Source organism: Mustelus asterias, unplaced genomic scaffold (assembly GCF_964213995.1).
Source record: "Mustelus asterias unplaced genomic scaffold, sMusAst1.hap1.1 HAP1_SCAFFOLD_510, whole genome shotgun sequence".
NCBI classification, from domain to species: domain Eukaryota; kingdom Metazoa; phylum Chordata; class Chondrichthyes; order Carcharhiniformes; family Triakidae; genus Mustelus; species Mustelus asterias.
In genome coordinates, this window is record NW_027590462.1 from 308058 (window position 1) to 316450 (window position 8393).

An 8393-nucleotide genomic window follows, 5' to 3' on the forward strand; every position below is an offset into this window, starting at 1 on the left:
CTATAATGCAGCGACCAGAACTGTACGCAATACTCCAAGTGCATCCGCACCAGGGTTTTGTACAGCTGCAACATGACCTCCTGGCTCCGAAACTCAATCCCTCTACCAATAAAAGCTAACACACCGTATGCCTTCTTAACAACCTTATCAACCTGGGTGCCAACTTTCAGGGATCTATGCACATGGACACCGAGATCTCACTGCTCATCCATACTACCAAGTGTCTTACCACTAGCCCAGTACTCTGTATTCCTGTTCCTCCTTCCAAAGTGAATCACCTCACACTTTTCCGCATTTAACTCCATTTGCCACCTCTCAGCCCAGCTCTGCAGCTTATCTATGTCCCTCTGTAACCTGCAACATCCTTCCGCACTGTCCACAACTCCACCGACTTTAGTGTCATCCGCAAATTTACTAACCCATCCTTCTACGCCCTCATCCAGGTCATTTATAAAAATGACAAACAGCAGTGGCCCCAAAACAGATCCTTGCGGTACACCACTAGTAACTGAACTCCAGGATGAACATTTCCCATCAACCACCACCCTTTGTTTTCTTACAGCTAGCCAATTTCTGATCCAAACCGCAAAATCACCCTCAATCCCATGCTTCCGTATTTTCTACAATAGTTTACCGTGGGGAACCTTATCAAATGCTTTAATGAAATCCATATACACCACATCAACCGCTTTACCCTCATCCACCTCTTTGGTCACCTTCTCAAAGAACTCAATAAGGTTTATGAGGCACTACCTACCCTTCACAAAACGGTGTTGACTATCCCTAATCAAATTATTTCTTTCTAGATGATTATAAATCCTATCTCTCATCATCCTTTCTAAAACTTTGCCCACAACAGAAGTAAGCCTCACCGGTCTATAATTACCAGGGTTGTCTCTACTCCCCTTCTTGAACAAGGGGACAACATTTGCTATCCTCCAGTCTTCTGGCACTATTCCTGTCGACAATGATGACATAAAGATCAAAGCCAAAGGCTCTGCAATCTCCTCTCTAGCCTCCCAGAGAATCCTAGGATAAATCCCATCCGGCCCAGGAGACTTGTCTATTTTCACACTTTCCAGAATTGCTAACACCTCCTCCTTATGACCCTCAATCCCGTCTAGTCTAATAGCCTGTATCTCAGTATTCTCTTCGACAACATTATCTTTTTCCTGTGTGAACACTGACGAAAAGTATTCATTTAGCGCCTCTCCTATCTCTTCAGACTCCACGCACAACTTCCCACATACCTATAGAAAGCTTTAGGGTTTTCCTTGATCCTACCCACCAAAGACTTCTCATGTCCCCTCCTGGCTCTTCTTAGCTCTCTCTTTAGGTCCCTCCTGGCTAACTTGTAACTCTCAAGCGCCCTAACTGAGCCTTCACGTATCATCTTTACATAAGTCTCCTTCTTCCTCTTCACAAGAGATTCAACTTCTTTAGTAAACCATGGTTCCCTCGCTCGACCACTTCCTCCCTGCCTGACAGGTACATATTTATCAAGGACACGCAGTAGCTGTTCCTTGAACAAGCTCCACATTACAATTGTGCCCATCCCCTGCAGTTTCCTTCCCCAACCTATACCACCTAAATCTCGCCTAATCGCATCATAATTTCCTTTCCCCCAGCTATAACTCTTGCCCTGCGGTATATACCTATCCCTTTCCATCGCTAAAGTAAAGGTAACTGAATTGTGGTCACGCTCACCAAAGTGCTCACCTACCTCCAAATCTAACACCTGGTCTGGTCCATTACCCAGTACCAAATCCAATGTGCCCTCGCCTCTTGTTGGCCTATCTACATACTGTGTCAGGAAACCCTCCTGCACACATTGGACAAAAACTGACCCCTCTAAAGTACTCGAACTATAGCTTTTCCAGTTAATATTTGTAAAGTTAAAGTCCCCCAGTACAACTACCCTGTTACTTTCGCTCCTATCCAGAATCATCTTTGGAATCCTTTCCTCTACAACTCTGGAACTTTTCAGAGACCGATAGAAAACTCCCAACAGGGTGACCTCTCCTTTCCTGTTTCTAACCTCAGCCCAAACTACCTCAGTAGACGAGTCCTCTTCAAACGTCCTTTCTGCCACCGTAATACTGTCCTTGACTAACAATGCCGCACCTCCACCTCTTTTACCACCTTCCCTGATCTTACTGAAACATCTAAACCCCGGAACCTGCAACAACCATTCCTGTCCCTGCTCTATCCATGTCTCTGAGATGGCCACAACATCGAAATCCCAGGTACCAACCCATGCTGCAAGTTCACCCACCTTATTCCGGATGCTCCTGGCGTTGAAGTATACACACTTCAAACCACCTTCCTGCCTGCCAGTACACTCCTGCGACCTTGAAACCTTATTCATGACCTCACTACTCTCAACCTCCTGTACACTGGAGCTACGATTCAGGTACCCACCCCCCTGCTGAATTAGTTTAAACCCTCCCGAAGAGCATTAGCAAATTTCCCCCCCAGGATATCGGTACCCCTCTGGTTCAGGTGTAGACCATCCAATTCGTAGAGGTCCCACCTACCCCAGAATGAGCCCCAATTATCCAGGTATCTGAATCCCTCCCTCCTGCACCATCCCTGTAGCCACGTGTTCAACTGCTCTCTCTTCCTATTCCTCTCCTCACTATCACGTGGCACGGGTAACAAACCAGAGAGAAGAACTTGAGTCTGTTCTTGAGTCGGTTGGTATGTGTCCTCAGACTTTTGTATCTTCTTCCTGATAGAAGAAGGTGGAAGAGAGAGTGTCCAGGTTGCATGGGGTCCTTGATGAGGCCGGCTGCTTTTCCAAGGCAGCGCGAAGTGTCGGCAGAGTCAGTGGATGGGAGGCTGGTTTGCATGATGGACTGGGCTTCATTCATGGCCTTTTGTAGTTTCTTGTGGTTTTGGTCACAGCAGGAGCCATACCAAGCTGTGATACTTTGCACTCTCCCTAAAGCTTTCACGTCTTTCTGGTAGTGTGGTGACCAGAACTGCACACAATACTCCAAATGCGGCCTAACCAGGGTTTTATATAGCTACAACATGATTTCCCAACTCTTGTACTCAATGCCCCCGCCGATGAAGGCAAGCGTGCCATATGTCTTCTCAATCACCTTGGCCACCTTTTTCTTATTCATTCATGGGACATGGGTGTACTGGCTGGGCCCAGCATTTATTGCCCATCCAGAGTTGTCCGAAGACAGTTGAGAGTCAACCACATTGCTGTGTGGCTCTGGAGTAACATGGAGGCCAGACCGGGTAAGGACGGCAGATTTCCTTCCCTAAAGGACATTAGTGAACCAGATGGGTTTTTCCGACAACGGTTTCACCGCCATCAGTAGATTCTTAATTCCAGATATTTTTTATTGAATTCAAATTCCACCATCTGCCGTGGGCGGGATTCGAACCCGGGTCCCCCAGAACATTAGCTGAGTTTCTGGATTAATCGTCTCACGATAATACCACTAGGCCATTACCTGTGTTGCCACTTTTAAGGAACTGTGGACCTGCACCCCTAGATTCCTCTGTATGTTCATGTTCCTAAGGGTTCTGCCATTTACAGTATAATTCACACCTAAATTTGATCCTCCAAAATGCATCAAAAGTGTTCGGACAATGGAGCATCCACAGCCCTCTGGAGTCGGGAATTCCAAAGATTCATGTTCCTCCGAGTGAGGAAATTTCTCCTTAGCTCAGTCCCAAGATGGCCGCCCCCTCACCCTGAGACTGGGCCCCTCCCCACCCCACCCCACCCCATGTTTCAGCTCCCCCGATCAGCAGAAACAATCTCCCAGCCTCTACCCTGTCGAGCCCCCTTCAGAATCCCGTCGATCTCCACAAGATGATCTTCTAAACTCCAGAAGTGAGAACAGGCCCCAATTTCCTCAGCCTCTCACCACAGGACTGAGTCCGATCCTGTGAATCTTGGTTTCATTGGTCAGAACATTGAATACAGGAGTTGGGATGTCTTGCTGAAGTTGTACAAGACATTGACAAGGCCACACTTGGAACACTGTGTACAGTTCTGGTCACCCTATTATAGAAAGGATATTATTAAACCAGAAAGAGCGCAGAAAAGATTTACTAGGGTGCTACCGAGACTTGATGGTTTGAGTTATAAGGAGAGGCTGGATAGACAGGGACATTTTTTTCCCTGGAGCGTAGGAGGCTGAGGGGTGATCTTATGGAGGTCTATAAAATAATGAGGGGCACAGATCAGCAAGATAGTCAAGATCTTCTCCCAAAGGTAGGGGAACCTAAAACTAGAGGGCACAGGTTTAAGGTGAGAGGGGAGAGATACAAAAGTGTCCAGAGGGGCAATTTTTTCACACAGAGGGTGGTGAGTGTCTGGAACAAGCTGCCAGAGGTAGTAGTAGAGGCGGATACAATTTTGTCTTTTAAAAAGCATTTTAGACAGTTACATGGTTAAGATGGGTACAGAGGGATATGGGCCAAAGGCGGGCAATTGGGACTAGCTTGGTGGTAAAAACTGGATGGCATGGACAAGTTGGGCCGAAGGGCCTCTTCCCATGCTGTAAACCTCTATGACTCTAATGTCACTCCAATATTCACAAAGGGAGGTAGAGAGAAAATAGGGAATTATAGATCAGTAAGCTTAACATCGGGAGTGGGGAAAGTTCCTGAATCCATTATCGAGGTCTTTATAGCGGAGCATTTAGAAAACAGTGGCAGGATCAGACAGAGTCATCATGGATTTATCAAGGGGAAATCATGCTTGACAAACCTGTTGGAATTCTTTGAAGATGTAGCCAGTAGAGTTGACAAGGGGGAACCAGTCGATGTGGTATATTTGGACTTCCAGAAAGTGTTTGACAAAGTCCCGCACAAGAGATTACCGTGCAAGATTAAAGCGCATGGGATTGGGGGAAGTGTATTGAGATGGATAGAAAACTGGTTGGTAGGGAGGAAACAAAGAGTAGGAATTAATGGGTGCTTTTCAAATTGGCAGGCAGTAACTAGTGGGGTGCCACAGGGATCGGTGCTGGGACCCCAGCTATTCACAATATATATTAATGATTTGGATGAGGGAACAAAATGTAACATCTCAAAGTTTGCAGATGAGACCACGTTGGGTGGGAGGGTGAACTGTGACAAGGATGCAGAGATCCTTCAGAATGATCTGGACAGGTTGGGTGAGTGGGCTAATCAATGGCAGATGCAGTATAATTTGGATAAGTGTGAGGTTATTCACTTTGGAAGCAAAAACAAGAAGGCAGATTACTGCCTGAATGGCTGTAAATTGGGAGAGGGGAGTGAGCAGCGGGACCTGGGTGTCCTTGTGCATCAGTCGCTGAAGGTAAGCATGCAGGTGCAGCAGGCGGTAAAGAAGGCAAATGGTATGTTGGCCTTCATTGCGAGAGGTTCCGAGTACAGGAGCAGGGATGTGTTGTTACAATTATACAGGGCCTTGGTGAGGCCACACCTAGAGTATTGTGTGCAGCTTTGGTCTCCTTTTCTGAGGGAGGATGTTCTTGCTCTCGAGGGAGTGCAGCGAAGGTTTACCAGGCTGATTCCTGGGATGGCGGGACTGATGTATGAGGAGAGATTGACTGGGTTAGGATTGTTTTTGCTGGAATTCAGACAAATGAGGGGGGAATCTCATAGAGACTCATAAAATTCTAACAGGACTAGACAGGGTAGATGCAGGGAGGATGTTCCCGATGGTGGGGGGAGTCCAGAACCAGGGCTCACAGTCTGAGGATTCAGGGTAGACCATTTAGGACGGAGATGAGGAGACATTTCTTCACCCAAAGAGTGGTGAGCCTGTGGAATTCATTACCACAGGAAGTAGTTGATTTCAAAACATTGAATGTATTCAAGAGGCGGCTGGATATAGCACTTGGGGCGAATGGGGTCAAAGGTTATGGGGAGAAAGCAGGATTAGGCTACTGAGTTGGACGATCAGCCATAATCGTGATGTCTGGTGGACCAGGCTCAAAGGGCCAAATGGCTTCCTCCAGCTCCTATCATCTATGTTTCAATGACTCTATGCGGCCCCCGATACAAGTCCGTCCATTCTGAAATGTGGAGTCCATAATCCGTGCAGAATGCTCCATGGCACAATACCCCTTTTTTTTTAGAAATTCATTCTTTGGATGTTTGGGCCTTGCTGGCCGGCCCCAGCATTGATTTCACATCCCTAATTCCCTAATCCCGGGGCGGCACGGTGGCACAGTGGTTTAGCACTGCTGCCTCACAGCGCCAGGGGACCTGGGTTCGATTCCCGGCTTAGGTCACTGACTGTGTGGAGTTTGCATGTTCCCCCCGTGTCTGTGTGGGTTTCCTCCAACAGTCCGAAAGATGTGCTGGTTAGGTGGTTTGGCCATGATAAATTGCCCCTTAGTGTCCAAAGATGTGCAGGTTAGGTGGATTGGCCATGCTAAATTGCCCCTTAGTGTCCAAAGATGTGCAGGTTAGGTGGATTGGCCATGCTAAATTGCCCCTTAGTGTCCAAAGATGTGCAGGTTAGATGGATTGGCCATGCTAAATTGTCCCTTAGTGTCCCAAGATGTGCAGGTTAGATGGATTGGCCATGCTAAATTGTCCCTTAGTGTACAAAGATGTGTAGGTTGGATGGATTGGCCATGCTAAATTGTCCCTTAGTGTACAAAGATGTGTAGGTTGGATGGATTGGCCATGCTAAATTGTCCCTTAGTGTCCAAAGATGTGTGGGTTAGATGGATTGGCCATGCTAAATTGTCCCTTAGTGTCCAAAGATGTGTAGGTTTGGGGGATTGGCCAAACTAAATTGTCCCTTAGTGTACAAAGATGTGTGGGTTAGATGGATTGGCCATGCTAAATTGCCCCTTAGTGTCCAAAGATGTGCAGGTTAGATGGATTGGCCATGCTAAATTGTCCCTTAGTGTCCAAAGATGTGTGGGTTAGATGGATTGGCCATGCTAAATTGTCCCTTAGTGTCCAAAGATGTGCAGGTTAGGTGGATTGGCCATGCTAAATTGTCCCTTAGTGTCCAAAGATGTGTGGGTTAGATGGATTGGCCGTGCTAAATTGTCCCTTAGTGTCCAAAGATGTGCAGGTTTGGGGGATTAGCCATGCTAAATTGTCCCTTAGTGTCCAAAGATGTGTGGGTTAGATGGATTGGCCGTGCTAAATTGTCCCTTAGTGTCCAAAGATGTGCAGGTTTGGGGGATTAGCAGGCTAAATATAAACAGTTACCAGGATAGAACCTGGGTAGGGTGCTCTGTTGGAGAGTCAGTGCAGACCCAATGGACCCCTTCTGCACTGTAAGGATTCTAAGAGTCTACGTTTCAACCAACTTCCCTGCTGAACTGAAATAATTTACTTCAACCCAACTGATGAATGAGAGGCTTGTTCCTGAACGACTGAATGCAATCAGCATCTCCTTGAAGGATTTGCCTATGTAATTGATCGATAATAGACTCTGAATACTGCTGTCTCAGCCCTCCAGAAATTCCTCTGCAGACTCTGACAATCCACACTCGGCGTCACACTGCGAGGGCAAAACAAACGCATCGCTGCAAACAGACAACAAGCTCAAATGGGGTGCGGAACGCAATAGGGTGGAGGGAGAGAGAGCGCGACAGACTGAGAGACGAGTTGAGAATAATCACGCAAAGACAGATCGATCGAGTCAGTACAGAGGCAACGGACAAAACATTGTATAGGAGACAGAATGAGATAACCAGAGACACCAGTCAGTGTACAGATATCTCCCTGAGAGAGAGGGGACTGAGAGACACCAGTCAGTGTACAGATATCTCCCTGAGAGAGAGGGGACTGAGAGACACCAGTCAGTGTACAGATATCTCCCTGAGAGAGACAGAGGGGACTGAGAGACACCAGTCAGTGTACAGATATCTCCCTGAGAGAGAGAGGGGACTGAGAGACACCCGTCAGTGTACAGATATCTCCCTGAGAGAGAGAGGGGACTGAGAGACACCAGTCAGTGTACAGATATCTCCCTGAGAGAGAGAGGGGACTGAGAGACACCAGTCAGTGTACAGATATCTCCCTGAGAGAGAGAGGGGATTGAGAGACACCAGTCAGTGTACAGATATCTCCCTGAGAGAGAGGGGACTGAGAGACACCAGTCAGTGTACAGATATCTCCCTGAGAGAGAGAGAGGATTGAGAGACACCAGTCAGTGTACAGATATCTCCCTGAGAGAGAGAGAGAGGACTGAGAGACACCAGTCAGTGTACAGATATCTCCCTGAGAGAGAGAGGGGACTGAGAGACACCAGTCAGTGTACAGATATCCCCCTGAGAGAGAGGGACTGAGAGACACCAGTCAGTGTACAGATATCTCCGAGAGAGAGGGGACTGAGAGACACCAGTCAGTGTACAGATATCTCCCTCAGAGAGAGAGAGGGGACTGAGAGACACCAGTCAGTGTAC